Here is a 19,349-nt window from a genome sequence, read left to right as displayed (position 1 = left end):
AATGACTCTTCAATTCTAGGCAATGGATAGGCATCTTTATGTGTGATACTGTAAATTTTCCTGTAATCAACACACATTCTCATAGTGCCATCCTTTTTCTTTACAAACACTATTGGAGCTGCCCATGGGCTACAACTGTCCCTAATGACCCCAGCTTCCTTCATCTCTTTCAACATACTCTTAGCACATTGGTACTGTGTTGGGGGTATAGGTCTGTACCTCTCCTTTATGGGTGGATGGTCTCCGGTGGGGATATGATGTTGGACCCCTTTTGCCTGCCCAAAATCTAGTGGGTGTTTGCTGAATACCCGCTCATACTCTTGTGTCACTCTAGAAAACAAAAAGCAAAAAACACAAATATCCTGAACTAAAAAGTAAAAAATGTATACTGCAAATAATGCATAAAGGTAATAATAATAAGGGTATTTAGTAAACATAATTTTGATCAAAATAATGTACAAGCCATCCCGCCACGCCACGGCAACCCTTGTGGGACAGTCCCTACTCTAGTATTTAAAACCTTTTCACTTGCCAAGTGGCGTGAATGTGAACAAGGGTCAAGCGGCTGAACCACTAGTAACAGTGTAGGCCAGACTGGATGGCTTCCCAGCTCAGAAAGAGGGTGGTCACACCCATATATGCACTGAATGCACAATGAAATGAATAAAAAACAAATCTGAACTGAGAAAAGTAAGTTAATGTGTATGCACAATGTAAGTGCATATCAACACATGACCATTAACCAGAGAAAACAAAAAGCAAAAAACACAAATATCCTGAAATAAAAAGTAAAAAATGTATACTGCAAATAATGCATAAAGGTAATAATAATAAGGGTATTTAGTAAACATAATTTTGATCAAAATAATGTACAAGCCATCCCGCCACGTCATGGCAACCCTTGTGGGACAGTCCCTACTCTAGTATTTAAAACCTTTTCACTTGCCAAGTGGCGTGAATGTGAACAAGTGTCGAGCGGCTGAACCACTAGTAACAGTGTAGGCCAGACTGGATGGCTTCCCAGCTCAGAAAGAGGGCGGTCACACCCATATATGCACTGAATGCAAAATGAAATGAATAAAAAACAAATCTGAACTGAGAAAAGTAAGTTAATGTGTATGCACAATGTAAGTGCATATCAACACATGACCATTAACCAGAGAAAACAAAAAGCAAAAAACACAAATATCCTGAACTAAAAAGTAAAAAATGTATACTGCAAATAATGCATAAAGGTAATAATAATAAGGGTATTTAGTAAACATAATTTTGATCAAAATAATGTACAAGCCATCCCGCCACGTCACGGCAACCCTTGTGGGACAGTCCCTACTCTAGTATTTAAAACCTTTTCACTTGCCAAGTGGCGTGAATGTGAACAAGGGTCGAGCGGCTGAACCACTAGTAACAGTGTAGGCCAGACTGGATGGCTTCCCAGCTCAGAAAGAGGGCGGTCACACCCATATATGCACTGAATGCACAATGAAATGAATAAAAAACAAATCTGAACTGAGTTCACTTGGCAAGTGAAAAGGTTTTAAATACTAGAGTAGGGACTGTCCCACAAGGGTTGCCGTGACGTGGCGGGATGGCTTGTACATTATTTTGATCAAAATTATGTTTACTAAATACCCTTATTATTATTACCTTTATGCATTATTTGCAGTATACATTTTTTACTTTTTAGTTCAGGATATTTGTGTTTTTTGCTTTTTGTTTTCTCTGGTTAATGGTCATGTGTTGATATGCACTTACATTGTGCATACACATTAACTTACTATTCTCAGTTCAGATTTGTTTTTTATTCATTTCATTGTGCATTCAGTGCATATATGGGTGTGACCGCCCTCTTTCTGAGCTGGGAAGCCATCCAGTCTGGCCTACACTGTTACTAGTGGTTCAGCCGCTCGACCCTTGTTCACATTCACGCCACTTGGTAAGTGAAAAGGTTTTAAATACTAGAGTAGGGACTGTCCCACAAGGGTTGCCGTGACGTGGCGGGATGGCTTGTACATTATTTTGATCAAAATTATGTTTACTAAATACCCTTATTATTATTACCTTTATGCATTATTTGCAGTATACATTTTTTACTTTTTAGTTCAGGATATTTGTGTTTTTTGCTTTTTGTTTTCTCTGGTTAATGGTCATGTGTTGATATGCACTTACATTGTGCATACACATTAACTTACTTTTCTCAGTTCAGATTTGTTTTTTATTCATTTCATTGTACATTCAGTGCATATATGGGTGTGACCGCCCTCTTTCTGAGCTGGGAAGCCATCCAGTCTGGCCTACACTGTTACTAGTGGTTCAGCCGCTCGACCCTTGTTCACATTCACGCCACTTGGCAAGTGAAAAGGTTTTAAATACTAGAGTAGGGACTGTCCCACAAGGGTTGCCGTGACGTGGCGGGATGGCTTGTACATTATTTTGATCAAAATTATGTTTACTAAATACCCTTATTATTATTACTTTTATGCATTATTTGCAGTATACATTTTTTACTTTTTAGTTCAGGATATTTGTGTTTTTTGCTTTTTGTTTTCTCTGGTTAATGGTCATGTGTTGATATGCACTTACATTGTGCATACACATTAACTTACTTTTCTCAGTTCAGATTTGTTTTTTATTCTTGTGTCACTCTGTAAACCCCATTTCTCTGGTATGAAGGTATAGAGTCAGTTCCCACCTGCAGTTGCTGGCACCACTCTTCTAGCTGCTTCACAGGGCCATTGTCCTCCACCGGATCGGGTGAGACCAAAGGCTCTGCTGCCTGCAATGAGTTGTTATTAACAGTGAGAAGTTTAGCAACTGTGGCGTACCGAGGTATTGTGGCTTCCTCCTCCCCACAATTCAGAAGGCGTACAGGTACTCTCCCCTTTTGTACATCAACCACCCCTCTGGCTGTCAGGACAGTGGGCCTGCTATCTGAATATACTGGCTCTACCAATGCCTGGTAATCCTGCCCTCTGAGCCCTTTGGCTGCCCGACACCAAACCAACATTTCACATCTGGGGGGTATTACAATGGGAAAAGCATCACTCACTCTGACGCTGCCAATCTCTCCACCAGAGAGTTCTACCTGTTGCCTTTGCATAAGGGCTCGGATCTCCTTCTGCAGGACTCTTTGTTCTCCGGAACCAGCAGTCTCAGCCACCTGTTGTAACAAGACAATAACCTCGGACAGACAGTTTTCAATTACATTTGTACCAAGAGTCATCATGGGACTACATTCACGTCGATCAATATCACCAATTATCAGACCTTGTGATTATAGCTCCACCCGGCCCACTTTAGCAGTAATTTCCTTGCATCCAATCTGCGGCAAGGTATGACCATTAGTAGCAACTACTGTTAGTTCATCAGTTGGGCCACAGGTGAGTTCGGAATCAGCCCAGTACCTCTTGTACAAAATATACGGCATAGTGGTCACCTGGGAACCAGTGTCCAGCAAAGCGTTCATGGGGATGCCGTCAATCACCACAGGAAGGGTTGGTCTCCCTCCCACATACTTGGCTCTCCAGTTCTTTGGGCCTGCTGAACTTACTCCTGGGGGTTGGCCCTTTGCCCCAGGGGTTGCTCGTTTAAAGGACAGTACCTTGCAAGTGCCTTGTAACAGCGGCGACAGATGGGACGTCCGTTCTGGTTGTAGCGATCGTTGTTCCTTCCTCGAAGTGGCGGGGTTCTCCTCCTCCGGAGCCACGGGACATCCTCTGGACTGGAAGCAAGCTGGACCTTTTCTTTGGAGGAATCCTGCAGGGACTGCACGGTTCTGGTGAGTGCAGCCATTCTTTTTGTCAGCTCCTGGACCTGAAGACGCAGCTCCTCTGTTGGATCTTTATCCAGGGTCTGGGCATCAGCCTCCACAGGGATGGAAGGAAAGGATGTAGCTTCCTGATGGTAGGTGATCGTTGGGCGCCTAGGGGACACTGGACGGCTGTCAGAGGATTCCTGTAGTACCCGGATAGCCCTGTCCTTGAAATTAGCAAAGTCCAGATCAGTGTCTTGCAGGGTTAAAATACGTAACTGCGCTCTGTAGGTACTGGACAGGAGCCCTTCAATGAACTGCTCCTTTAACAGTTGATCTTCTTCCTTTACACTGTCAGGGTCAACTTGTTTAACTGCTCGCAGTGCTTCCTGCAGGTTGAGAGCATAATATCTGATACTGTCCTGTGCCCTCTGTTTACAGCCAAAGAACCTCATCTTGATTTCAGCTGCAGTGTGGGTGTCAAAAGTGCTCTTCAGCTTGGCCAGGACCTTTGCAACAGTCTCTTTATCAGTGTCCTGCCAGGCTTTTACCTCCCTTAGTGCTGCACCCGTTAGCTGTCCAATCAGGATATTCACTTTCTGGCTTTCAGACAAGGGGTAAACTGTAAACAAGCTGCACAGTATCTCTTTAAATTCACTCAGGGTATGCGACTCACCCGAGTTCTGCGGTAGCCAAGCCGCTCCCGGTATGTAGGGCATGGATAGCGGCATTATGGGGACCGCTGCGGCGGGTGCTCCACCAGGCGGTACCGCGGGGTTGGCAGCGGAGTTCGCCGCTGCATTGGCTTGTAGCGCAGACATTCTCTCCCCCCCAGTTAACGTTAGCCAGGGCCGGGGGTTGCGGGAGCTCACCGGCGGCCGCTTTGCAGGCCCGACACTCCGGGCTGTAGGCCTCAGCTCCTCCTCCTCTCGCGCGCTGTCCTCTCTTCCCACGCAGCACTTCTCTTCTTTGCGCTCTGCGGCAGGCTCCTCCCACAAAGGCCGCCCCTCTTTCTTCCCGCGGCAATGGCGGTTTCTGGCCCCAGATTCACACAGTTCACAATCACAGTTTATGGCACACAGGACCCAGGGATACCGGGCTCCGTAATCCTGTTCATGACGCCAAATTGGGTCGCCCTCCCAGGGCTGTGGGGTACTCGGTACCGGGCCGGTGTCAGGGGGATGTGTCACAGCAGCAGTGACCCGGTCCGTGGCCCTGGGCGCCCAAGCAATGGGGAGATGTAGTTAATGGTAGGATAGTTCGTGACGCCACCCGTGGTGTTTGGCAAATATGGTGTTAGGCCAACGCTGCCTACAGATACGCTGGGACTGATGGTATGTGCAGCTTAGATGGTAAAGCTCCCCACAGGTGGAGCTGTAGTCCCAGGGCAGTGTAGATGTAGCTGGCATGGGGATGTAGCAGTGCCGAAAGCGTAGGGAACAGACAAGACACAGCGGTTGTAGTTTCTGAACCTTTACTGAGTATATGCAGTCCAGAGTCCTGATTACAGATGGTATTGGAGCAGGTTAGCCTGGAAGCAGATGAGGATACTCTCTCAGCAGAAGGGCTGTGCAGTCTCCTTCCTAGCGCTTTGTAGTGTGAAGCATTCCAGTACTTAGTTACTCTGAAATGCCTCTCTTCAGATGTTCCTAGAACTTTATTTGTATGACAGACAGCTGTAGCCTCTTTCGGGGACTCCTCTTCTGAGTCCTGGCTCACTAGTCAATTGCTGTTGTGTCCCAAGTCTTTGCTGGGAGCAGGGCATTTACAGCCTCCTACTCCTCTGGTATCTGTGGTAGGACCGTCAGTATCCGTACCACCGTGGAGACCAGGCTCCAGTTCTGTGCGCTCTCAAGCTGAGGGAGCTCGCCTTCTGCAGCTCAACCTCTCAGCTTCGCACCTCCCATCCGCACACTTCACCCTCCGCAGAGTATCTCATCTCTTTCCCTCCTGACCCTCAGAGGACACCCCTTTCCAGAATCCTGGTTCAGAGTTCCCCCTGCTGGCCCAGAGTGGAACTGTGTTGCATGCATTAGGTTAACTGCTGGAGAGACCCATCACTGCTTCCAAGCCTGTCATTACCCTCCCCTGGAGGAAGGCAAAGCCAGTGTGGCGACCATACTCCTGGGGGCGCCACACTACCATAATGAGGTAACAAAAACCTGGTGACTTATTCCCCTTAAAGTCTCACTGACATTTCTATTCGGCTGGAGGTTTACCAGTGGCTACCAATAACCAATAAAACTTTACACATTGCATTAACAAACTTTTTTGGCTACTTAAAAGGGAACTTGACAGCAAAAATGCATATCCATAAACTGATAGGGTATTGTGTCAGCCTCGTAATGATGTTTAGAAATTATGTCTGAATTATAAATAAGTGCACTGCATATGCTGCAAAATTGAAATGCAATCTTGGCCCTTCTGTCCCTGGACTAGTCCAGAAGTGCCATCACTTATCTTTGCACTTCACTGGCATCACGCCCTAAAAATATGGCAAGGCAGGCAGAGTTATTTGGCAGCATAGGGACTGCATTGCCAGCCCATGCAACAATAGTACAGTATAGATGACATGATGGGCATGACAGACTGATCATTTGCCATCAGCAATGGTGGCAGCAAAATAGTGTAGACGACAGACAACAGGTATGCAGGTACACAGACGGTATGGACAATGTAATTATTAGCATCAGCTGTAGGTGAAAGTTAGCACTGCTACTTTGTAGAGAGTGTTTTTTTCCTGGATGAATATGGGAAGGATGTCTTTGTTGATGTCACACTGGACCCTACTGTCAAATTTTGCAGCCTCTTCAAAGGGCTTGAGTAAGTGACAGGCGTTTCTTATTATCTGCCATCTGAAATGTAACCCATGCTCATTTGGCTGCTGCATGATATCATCATATGGTTGAAATACTCAGACACTTTTCTGGCTATATCCACCACTGTCCTCCACCCAAGTGAGTATATTCCTCAAGATTGTACTTAAAGCCATATTTACTGATGATTTGTCCAATAGGTGCTGCATAGAGGGAAATTTGGAAAGGACCTTGGACTGAACCCTGAGGAACCTCAATTGTAAAGAGAAAAGGGGAAGCTGAAGAGCCAGCAATTGAAACACTGCAGGAGCAGTCAGTGAAATAGGAAGAGAATAATGGGAGTATAGCTCATTTTAATCAACAGTTAAAACAATAGATCTTGGAATAATAACTTCCACAATAGGATGTGTTTAAAAAAAATTTCCTGCCCCTCCTATGTGCTGTGTAATGGCTGTAACTTTCTATGCAGGAGTATGGAGTGAACATACTACATATGGGTGGAAGCAAAATAATATAACGACAGGACACCATGGGATCGCAGGTGTTTTTTTCTAGGAGGTAAAACATTGCTTAAAATTAAGTAGTGACTTGTTTTGCCTCACAATAAAATAAGCAGTGATCCCGTGCTGACCTGTCTATAATGCAGATGAGCTGAAGGCTGCTATCAAAGCAACCTGGGCTTCTATAACACCTCAGCAGTGCCACAGGCTGATCGCCTCCATGTCACGCTGAATTAATGCAGTAATTGATGCAAAAGAAGCCCCGACCATGTATTCAGTGCATTTAATGGACATACATTTCAGTAGGCCAACATTTCGGATTTTACAATCATTTTTTCAGGCTGGTGTTATAAAGTATTCTAATTTACTGAGATAATGACTTTTGGGTTTTCATTGGCTGTAAGCCATAATCATCAACATTAACAGAAATAACATTTGAATTAGATCACTCTGTGTGTAATGACTCTATATAATATATGAGTTTTACATTTTGTATTGAGGAACTGAAATAAATTAACTTTTTGATGATATCCTAACTTTGTGAGAAGCTCCTGTATATTAATTAAAATGTACTTTGTTCATGGGAAAAACCTTTAAGGCCGAAAAATCTGAGAATTGGTGATTATTGAGTCAAATGAGATCCAGATGAATCAAAAGAGAGTAGATGCTAATAGACTTAGCTGTTAGTATCCGATTTCAGATTTTAGTCAGGACAGTGTCAGTGATGTGCAAAAATGGATACCAGAATGAAAAAGATCTAGAAGAAAGTTATCTAAGAAATTGGGGAATGGTCCAGAGGAAAGCAAGTGCTCCAGGAAATTATAAATGATGGAGAGATTAGAGACAGGTCAAAGATTACAAGAACAGTTCTGGTCAAAGGCTGTTTTTTCTTTTTTTAATTTTGTCTAATTCAATAGGAAATACAGCTTTTTATTCCATATTTAAAATCAGAGCATCACTTTATGAGGGACAAACTATTCCCATACAACAACACCATCACATAGCATTAAATAATGTGCAGGTGCACAAATACGACAAGTGACCAAAACTCCCATACAAACACATACATATGCAATGTCTCAACACAATGCGATTAATGAAGACATGAACTCCAACATTGGTGTAAATGTTAAAATGTAAGGTACTTAGTTGCAGCAATATTGGAGTTCATGTATTCATAGATCGCAGTGATCTGACGCATAATGTATATTGGCCAAACAGAATAATGTTCATCGGCAAATTGATTTAATACTATGTATGTATTGGCCTGTATGGCCACCTACATTGCTCAGCACCTTTATTTACATATCCTTCCCAGACAGGATTTTATTTGCGAGCTCTGTGCTTGGATTTCTTTCACTCCTCCTTCACATGAGGCTGGTTTGGCACATGGAGAGGCCAGGCATACTGTATAGTGGTTAGTGTCCATTCATATTTAGGTACATCTTGACGTGGCTGCAGGGGCGTACCTAGAAATCATGGGGCCCCATAGCAACAGTCTGAATGCCCCCCCCCAAAAAAAAAAAATAATGGGCACCATATATTACTCATACAGTATAATGGTCCCCATATATTACTTCATACAGTATAATGGGCCCCATATAATTCTTCTCCCCATACACCGCTGCTCTGGTCTCCTCTGTGTATTATGATCCTCCGCACTGCTGGGCGCAGGGACATCATTAGCTTTACGTATATAATTGTCCACTTGGACTGATAGTAATAGTGATTTGTTTGTACTCTGTTGTCTGGGGTTGGCCCACTTTATGGGGGTGCGCAGGGCACATGATTATACACCAATAAAAAGTATGAGAGGCTCAATATGACCAGTGCCACCTAGTTTCCTACCCCTCTTATTATACTGGTACTGTGGGCACACTGACTGGTACTGAGGAAAAGAAAGACCAGAGAGAAAAAAAAACAGAGAGAAAGAAAGAAAGAACAAAGAGAGAAAGAAAGAGGGGAAAGAAAGATGAGAGAGAGAGAAGGAAAGAGGGGAAAGAAAGAAAGACGAGAGAGAGAGAGAAAGAAAGAGGGGAAAGAAAGAAAGAGGGGAAAGAAAGAAGAAAGAAACAGTGTGAGAAAGAAAGAACCAAGAGAGAGAAAAAGAAAGATTAGAGAGATAAAGAATGATTCTATAAAGATTCTATAAAGATACTATAGCAGCCCGGCTCCCACTGTAGTGCCCACCTGAGCCTCCCGATGCAGGACATATCATGATCCGCTTACTTGGCCGGCAACCCCGAGTCCAAGGCGATCCTGCTGTCCGCGCTGTTGAAGGAGGACAAGGTGATGGAACTGAAACATTCCCTGAAGTGCCTCCATGGTTTTGTCACAATCTCCTCCCGAAAATAGCTAATTTCCGTTCAGCTTCTAGCACATCACTTCCGGTAGAACGTCATGTGCTAATTTTAAAGTACTCCGCGAGGGTCCGCCGTGTACTCCTGTGTCCGCCGGAAAAGTAAGCTCCCAGGTGGGGCAGTGGGACAGAATCTCTCTCAAAATCGGGACTGTCCCGCTGGGAGGTTTGGATGCTCCCCACCATACACCTTGTAGACGTATTGCTCTGCACACATCATAAACACACGGTTCCACTTTTTATGCCTCGCACACACACAGCTCCGCTCTGTACACTTCGCACACACACGGCTCCACTCAGTACACACATGGCTCCACTCCGTAAACCTCATACACATGCGGCTCTGCTCCATACACCTTGTACACACGTGGCCACGCTCTGTAAACCTTGTATACAAATGGCTCCACTCCGTAAACCTTGTACACATGCGGCTTTGCTCCATACACCATGTACACTCGCAGTTCCGCTCCATACACCTCGCACACAGGCGGCTCCGTACACCTCACACATGTGCGACTCTGCTCCGTACACCTCGTACACGTGCGGCTCTGCTCCTTACACCTCGCACACATCTATGGTCCGTACACGTGCTGCTCCGCTCCGTGCACCTCATACACGCGCGGCTCTGCTCCGTGCACCTCATACACGCGCGGCTCTGCTCCGTGCACCTCATACACGCGCGGCTCTGCTCCGTGCACCACATACACGCGCGGCTCCACTCCGTGCACCTCGTACACACGCACGGCTCCGCTCCGTGCACCTCGTACACATGCACAGCTCCGCTCCGTAAACCTCGTACACACCAACGGCTCTGCTCCGTACACCTCGTACACACGCACGGCTCCGCTCCGTACACATGCACAGCTTTGCTCCTTACATCTCGCGCACACGGCTCCGCTCCGTACACCTCGTACACATGCGGCTCTGCTCCTTAAGGTACTGTCACACTTAGCGATGTACCAGCGATCCCGACCAGCGATATGACGCGGTCAGGATCGCTGGTACATCGCTAGGTGGTCGCTAGTGAGCTGCCACACAGGCAGATCTCACTAGCGACATCGCTGGGGATGGGGGTCGTTACTTACCTGTCACACCAGGCGATCCTGCGTCCTCCCGTCCGGCGCCACGCGTCGCTCGTCTTCACAGCAGGAAGCGCCGCAGGAAGCTGACGACGAGAAACAGTCCTGAAAGTTCTTGCGCGATCAGCGATAACCAGCAGGGGAGCCGGTCATAGGTAAGTATCACACACAGAGATATCGCTAGCAATATCGCTATAACGTCACTAGTTATAGCGATATTGCTAGCGATATCTCTTAGTGTGACAGGCCCTTTACACAGGGCCGGGCTGAGACCAAAAAGCAGCCCTGACACAAAAAAAAAATTCACCAGCCCACGTACAATGAATGTCCTCACCCAAATCGTAGAACACTGGTAGGTTGTGCCAACTTTTGCTTTAGCTCACACACACACACAGGTATCACACAGCTCACACAAGTAGCTCACACACAGCTCACACGTATCACACAGCTTACATGTATCACACACACACACAGCTCACACCGCTCACACGTATCGCACACACAGCTCACACATATCACACACAGCTCACACGTATAACACACCACAGCTTACACATATCGCACACACACACACACAGCTCACACATATCACACACAGCTCACACGTATCACACACATACACAGCTCACATGTATCACACACACACAGCTCACACGTATCACACACACACACAGCTCACACGTATCACACACAGCTCACACGTATCACACACACACACAGCTCACACCTATCACACACACACAGCTCACACGTATCACATACACCGCTCACATGTATCACACACACAGCTCACACATATCGCACACTCACAGCTCACAATTATTGCACACACCACTCACACGTATCACACACACACAAGACACACGTATCACACACACAGCTCACACGTATCACACACACAGCTCACACATATCACACACACAGCTCACACATATCGCACACACACACACCGCTCACACGTATCACACACACAGCTCACACATATCGCACACACAGCTCACACGTATCACACACACACACAGCTCACACGTATCACACACGCAGCTCACACGTATCACACACACACAGCTCACACGTATCACATACACAGCTCACACGTATCACACACACCGCTCACACGTATCACACACACCGCTCACACGTATCACACACACCGCTCACACGTATCACACACACAACTCACATATATCGCACACACACAGCTCACACATATTGCACACACACACTGCTCACATGTATCACACACACACACAGCTCACACGTATCACACACACAGCTCACACGTATCACACACACAGATCACACATATCACACACACCGCTCACATGTATCACATACACAGCTCACACGTATCACACACACCGCTCACACGTATCACACACACAGCTCACATATATCGCACACACACAGCTCACACATATTGCACACACACACTGCTCACATGTATCACACACACACACAGCTCACACGTATCACACACACAGCTCACGCGTATCACACACACAGATCACACATATCACACACACCGCTCACATGTATCACACACACAGCTCACACGTATCACACACACAGTTCACACATATCGCACACACACACACAGCTCACACGTATCACACACACAGCTCACACGTATCACACACACCGCTCACACTTATCACACACACAGCTCACACATATCGCACACACAGCTCACACATATCGCACACACAGCTCACACGTATCACACACACACCGCTCACATGTATCACACACACAGCTCACACGTATCACACACACAGTTCACACATATCGCACACACACACACAGCTCACACATATCACACACACAGCTCACACGTATCACACACACAGCTCACACGTATCACACACACAGCTCACACATATCGCACACACAGCTCACACATATCACACACACAGCTCACACGTATCACACACACAGCTCACACGTATCACACACACACAGGTCACACGTATCACACACAGCTCACACGTATCACACACACACAGCTCACACGTATCTCACACCCAGCTCACACGTATCACACACCCAGCTTACACGTATCACACACAGCTCACACACGCATGTATCACAGCTCACACACACAAGTAGCTCACTCACGATGACAGACAGCAGTCCTGCATAAACCAAGGAATGATGGCACAGGACCTGTGATGAGGTCACAGGAGGGGAGGAGTCATGGGTCACATGATCAGGGGGCCCTGACACCTTCCCTCCTGTGACCGCATCAATTACAGCCTCTTGCACGATCGCAGCATCAGCGTGCAGAGGCTAAATTGTAGGTGCTGCCGCGGGTAGAGGAGCGCATAATGCCGCCCCCTGCTGCCTGCCACTTGAGCAGCTGGTGCAAATCTCCTCATGTACTTAATTGCACACTACCGGGTAGCGCCGATCGGAGCCGGGGACCCGGGCCCCTATATGGGCCAGGCCCCAAAGCAACCGCTTCGGCTGCCACCCCGGTAGTTACGCCAGTGCATGGTTGGATGGCTTTTGCACTTTGATCAAAAATCTCTATCTAAGTACCTTACGTTTTTAATGTTAACAGCAAAGGGAGAGTTCATATAATCATTAATCGCAGTGTTCTGACACATCATGTATGTATATTCACCCTTATATTGTGATAATAATAATTTATTAGAAATGTTTTTTTTACATTTGTGCAGGTTTAGTTTCCACTTCTGTTTTGCAAGGCAGCAACATGCAGAATACAGATGGTTTTTGTAATAAACTCTTAGCAATATTTATATATCAACATTGAAAATTACTTTTAATTGGGTGCTTTGTGCATAGCAATTGACCTTAATTCATAAGCTTTTTTTAACGAATAAAACAAAAGAGATAATTGCCTTGCTAATTTGTTTTTCTGGGGCTTTGTGGGCAAGGGGCAATGAGTTATAAGTGCAGTGATTTTAAATGCACATCAGCAGAGACCCTGGAGGAGATGGATAATAGTAAGAATAAAAACAATTTAATATGTATTAAAGTTTATTAATAACTCGGCAATGCCATATTCTAAACTTTCCTAGTTTGTATGATTACTTGCATAACATTTCTAGTATGTGTGAGACATTGGTTTTTAAGTGAATGATTGATGGTGCATGGTAGCTGCATATCTATCCTAGACATACTATATTTTTCGGACTATAAGACACACCGAACCATAAGATGCACCCCAAATTTTCAGAAGGAAAATAGGGAAAAAAATTAATGTGTCAAATGGGGGTCCGTCTTACAGTCTGAATTCAGCTAACCTGGGGGATAAGCAGTGCTGGTGGAGCAGGGTTACAGGAGATGTTCGCTGGTCCGACAATATGACTCCCATCCTAGGCTGGTGTGGCAGATTCGGCGGTGGTGCTCGGGGCTCCGTCAGCATCTTGTGAAAGCCCGGAGGCCCTGCATATCCATTGCTGTAATGCGGTGGCCTTCGGGAAATCCCATCCCTGGCTGGTGCGGCAGGTGCGGCAGGTTTGGTGTGGTGCTCTGAGGTGCCGGGGCTCCGCCGACATCTTATGAAAGCCCTCTCTGACCTTTCCCGGCATCTGCACACTGCAGTACTCTGCTCTGCCCTCAATAGGGCAGATATAGTACACCTGTGCAGGAGCCGCGTCAGAAATAAGGAGGAGGACGTCATCGCTAGAAGATGGGAGGCTCCAGACTGGACCGCGACACCCATCGGACCGGACCGGACCCCGGGTGAGTATAATCTAACTTGTTTTTCTTATCTTTCAGGTTACAACAGGGGCTTATCTACAGCATTACAGAATGCTGTAGATAAGCCCCTGATGGCGGTGGCCGCATCTCATATCGGAAAAATGAGGTGACAGATTCCCTTTAATTGCCATGATAAACTATTATGTTTCATTGTGCCATGTGATTTTTGCCCTGAGAGGACCACATTTTGTCAGGTTTCTTGCCGTTATGGCATTTTAAATGGTTTTAAATTGTGGTGCATTTCTGTTTCTTCGTTGTACACAATTAATAAAAAGGCTATTTTTAAGGTGATCACTATATGTGTGCATACTCTTTCTCTTTCTTATGCTGTCTGGTCCTCGCTGCAACTTCAAATCCCTGCAGCAAGTGGTGAAATCACTGGACCCCCTCACACTGTGCCAGACATTATGGCTTTGATGAAGTCAGGAGGGTTCTGCGCATGCGCACAAGGTCACAGCGGAATCCACTTGAAAACAAAGAACAAAAAATTAGCATTTTCATTGATGTGGGTTTTTTGTAAAATTCAAGTAGAATTCAATTTCCCCTACATTTATTCAATCATATCATTGGCATTTACCAAAATTGAATGGGGTTATGGTTGATATTTCAAAATTTGGTTTGAGACCCCAATTAATCTCATAGTTAACTTTATGGTATATGAGGACCCAAGGATAAAAGTGAATGTGTGTCTCACACTGGCCTTTACATTGGGTCTGGGCAGAGGTTTATTGCTAGAGATAGAGCTCTTTGCCAAACTTGTTATGAGTAGTGATGGATGAACCCGTGAATGTTTGGGTTCAGCGGGCTCTGCCAAACATCTAAAAAAGGTTTAGTTTGGGTACCAGAATAGTACTCGAATCTAGACCCCATTAATCTGCGTAACAGCATGGCAAACAAGGGCTTTGATCAGCTGTAAGATCATTACTGCCAGTCAGAGAGCGATGATACCCACGCTATCAGATGACAGCGTGAGCCAGCAGCTGTGACGGCTGTAAAAATGTTCTCACCGGTCACAGGCATTGGCTGATGAGAGAGTAATTGCGAGCATGCAGTTTAGAGGATTTTGTTTTGTTCCAATCTCCTCCCTGTGGATGGTTTTAGAAATTTTCTTACCTCCCTTCTGAGTATGTTTGTCTTCGGTCTCCTTTGCCGCACCTCATATCCTTCATCAATATATTTTCTCACTTCATGTTTGTGTCTAATATTTTTCTTCCTATCCCCTCTTCTTCTAGTGTAACGCCCTTCTGATGAGTGTAGCGAGTCTTCAGGCGAATGTGTGTTTCCTAGATTTGTTGCACATTGCCTCTTCAGAAAGAAAGAGGACTTTTACTCTACAGCGCCACCTATTGGTAGTAGCGATCCTACAAGTCACAATCAACCCTTTAACGAGTCTTGTAATATGACTTAGGATACAAGCCAAATCAGAATCTCAATTTGATCTAGATTTGTTGAGGTTTAGTCTGTCTCTGGCAAGGAGTCCATTGTACAGGTAACTCACACCGTAGTCCAGGAATCTGAATCCTTGCTGTCTGCACCATCGTCTTAGCCAGTTGCTTGCATCAATTATCACGGGTGAGAGGACGCAATCAAAGAAGTATTATGTAAATAGCTCCTCAGTGTGTCTCCTGGGACTCAACATGTTGGGAGAAAGGAAAATCAGGGTGATGATGAAGTGCTCCAGACTCTTGGCAAATAAGACTGGACTGTGTGGAAAACTGGGAGGTGCTGGCAAGCAAGCTGTAAGCATTATCTGCTATCAAACCAACCACCTGTTCACACTGGTGTGGCTTCAGAAGTGGTGTCCCGTGCCTCCCTGGAAAGTGGGAAAGGAAGCTATGTGTTGTGGATGGGTGTATTGATTGTGCACCAGGAACAGACGCAGTTACACCTGCCCCACATCCTTGCCATCTGTGTACACTTGTCATCAGGATTTCCACTTTTCCGTCCCTTACAGCACGCCTTATGCATTTTTTAATTGCTAGGTTTCGGTAAACCAAGTTTCCTTGATTAATTAAAACTATATTTTTTAATAAAAAAAATTAAATTAAGACAACAGTAGCAGGCCAAGCAGTTTTTTAAAATTTCAAAACACCTTAACATCACACAAAGCACGTTAAATGGTATGGATGAAAATAATCAAATTTTTTTTAACAAGACATTTGGTCACCATCTGTGTACACTTGTCATCAGGATTTCCACTTTCCCGTCCCTTACAGCACGCCTTATGCATTTTTTAATTGCTAGGTTTCGGTAAACCAAGTTTCCTTGATTAATTAAAACTATATTTTTTAATAAAAAAAATTAAATTAAGACAACAGTAGCAGGCCAAGCAGTTTTTTAAAATTTCAAAACACCTTAACATTACACAAAGCACGTTAAATGGTATGGATGAAAATAATCAAATTTTTTTTAACAAGACATTTGGTCACCTGTAGCAGACCAAGCATTTGTTTTCAAACGGTTTGGAAAGAAATAGCCAATTTCTGGAGCAAAAAAAATTTGGTCACCTGCTGCAGGCCAAGCGCTTTTTTGTTTTTTTTAGATTTCAAACCACTGTAATTTCACACAATTCAGGTTAAGCAATATGAAGACAATAGTCGATTTTTGCAACAAGAAAATTTGGTCACCTGTAGCAGACAAGCCATTTTTTAAAATTTCAAACCACTGTAATTTCACACAAAGCACATTAAATTGTGTGGATGATAATACAGTCAATTACTTGATAGAAAAAAGCAATGGACTGCAAAGCTCCTGGCAGCTTTGAACAATGGTGACATTAGTAATTAAACCGCTCCTTGGTTTCAGAGTTTCTTATAGAAGGCATCGTGACTGTCACGACTCTGTTGTCTGGTGTTCCTGAACCAGGTGCTCCTTCTCTGTCCCTAATGCTATGAGGCGCCCTAGCTCACCCTGCTCCCCGGAGTGCTTCTGATGGTGAAGATGCTGAGGCCACGTACCTTGCCTTAACTCCTGAATCCGCCCTCCGTCTGTATCCTTCCTCAATACAGGGAAGAGCAGTGGTGCACCGCAATATATCGACCTGACTTACCAAGGTAATATGAACAGTGGTAGCGGAAAATACCAAACATACACAAGCAAAAGCAGACTGCACCGCAGGGAAACCAAAGTGCCAACAGATAACGGTGCATTAAAGTTCAATGAACCATCACCTGTGCCAGGTAAGCCAATACTTCGAGTGCACACTGAATGATCAGAAGAACATAAACGCTGAGTACACTTCTTCATGGGGAGAAAGGGAGTAGGAAAGTGTGGCTGACGATGGCCGTTTCGTTCAATTGAGCTTCTATGGATCCGCATGTTCCTCCTCCCTTTCTCCCCACGAAGATGCTGTAACCTGTCTGTTTAATAAAGAAATGGCTTTAACTGGTGAGTGCCACTGCATTCTTTCTTTCAAGTATACAAATATACACACAGATAATAGATGTATACACCAGGGAGTGGAGTATGAGATTAAACCAAAGTAGGAGGAGAAAGGGAATTATCACACTGTAGACTGTGATCCCTTGCGGGCAGGTCCCTCTCTCCTTATGTACTTGTGTGTCCCTTGTCTTACACATGTTTATTGTACCTGTCTATATTTCTCCTTTTCACATGTAAAGTGCCATGGAATAAATGGCGCTATGTAAATGCATAATAATAATAATAATAATCACACACTCAAAACCAAGCAACCATCACAGATAAATCCACCAACTGCCTACACAAATAATCTCCAACTACAACCTCCAATCCATGCAGCAAAAGCTAGCTCTGACGATGTGTGATAGTCAGGACCAAGAATATATAGGAAATGGGCGTGGTTAACAGTGCTCAGCTGAGAGCCTTAGCTCTAAGAGCTCTCAACAGAGCAGACTAACCCCTGCACTGCCCAAAGAACTTTACATAATTTAATATGAGGGTGAAGTGCTTCTATTCAGCGCAGGAGTAGAAGAAACCAGATGCTGCGTTCTTCTGGCTTCTATCTGTCATGGTAAACCCGTGACAGTGACTCTGTGACTCTGATGAGCAGTATAGTTACTGATGTCACCTCTTTTCATAGCTGCTGGGACTCACTGAGTGTAGTGAGTTCCAGAGTAGTTACTGCTACAGCCTATGGATCTTTGTTCTCTGAACGAGGGTCGATAGAATTTGAGCAACAGATTTGAGAAACTTTGTGGGAGCGCCAAGGAATACATAGGATCTGCAGGTGAAAATTTTGTTTTTTAATAAATTAGTGAACAAGGTACTGTGTCTTGTCTTTAATTCTCTCTTTCTATATCTTTCAGGTCTACATTTGTGGACTAGGGCTTGGTGGACTATGGCAGACCTGCATGGCTTATTTTATTTTTGTGTGTTTTTTGGGTTACTGTAGTAATGGGGGTGTCTTATAGACACCTCTCTCTTACTAACCCCAGGGCTTGATGCCACCTGTGATTTTTGACAAGAGAAATCACAGTTGACATCAACGCATCTTACCATTAACCAATTGCCACCATACCAGGGAAATGAAGAAGAGCTGGGCGTAGTGCCAGCATTGGCGCATCTCATGTGATGAACCACTTTTGGGGTGGCTAAAGGCTGGTATTTTTAGGCTGGGAAAGGCCCAATAGCTATAGACCTCCTCAGCCTGATAATATCATTTAATTATTGAAGGCCAAGTACATAGGATCCAAGCAGTGGAATGGGGTCAGTAGGCTAGGTAATACTTTATTTTATAAAATTGCAATCATTTAGAAAAAAAACATTTTTTAAAGCAGGAGAACATCATATTAAGCATTGTATGTTGATACACATCACAATCGCAGACTATTGACAATGTAGCCACATCCTTAAACAGTGGCACCTTACATTGCTGTAGGTAGCATCTAGGTAGTTAGAAATAGGGAATGGCTTCCTTTTTACCCATGAGTCACCATGATGCAATTGAGGGGTTTAGATAGGACTAAGGCCAGGTTCAGATGGATTTTCCAAAACACTCTGGCTAGTCACATCCACAAATTTTACCTCTGTGTGTTTATCCTCATTTTCAACAAGTGCATGAGATGCTGGCTATTTACTTACACTTGACTGGTCTGTAAATGGTGACAAACTAGTGTAGGTTGTGATTTTCTAACA

Source organism: Dendrobates tinctorius, unplaced genomic scaffold (assembly GCF_039654945.1).
Source record: "Dendrobates tinctorius isolate UK_male_01 unplaced genomic scaffold, ASM3965494v1 ptg000103l, whole genome shotgun sequence".
NCBI classification, from domain to species: domain Eukaryota; kingdom Metazoa; phylum Chordata; class Amphibia; order Anura; family Dendrobatidae; genus Dendrobates; species Dendrobates tinctorius.
This window is presented reverse-complemented; position numbering follows the sequence as displayed.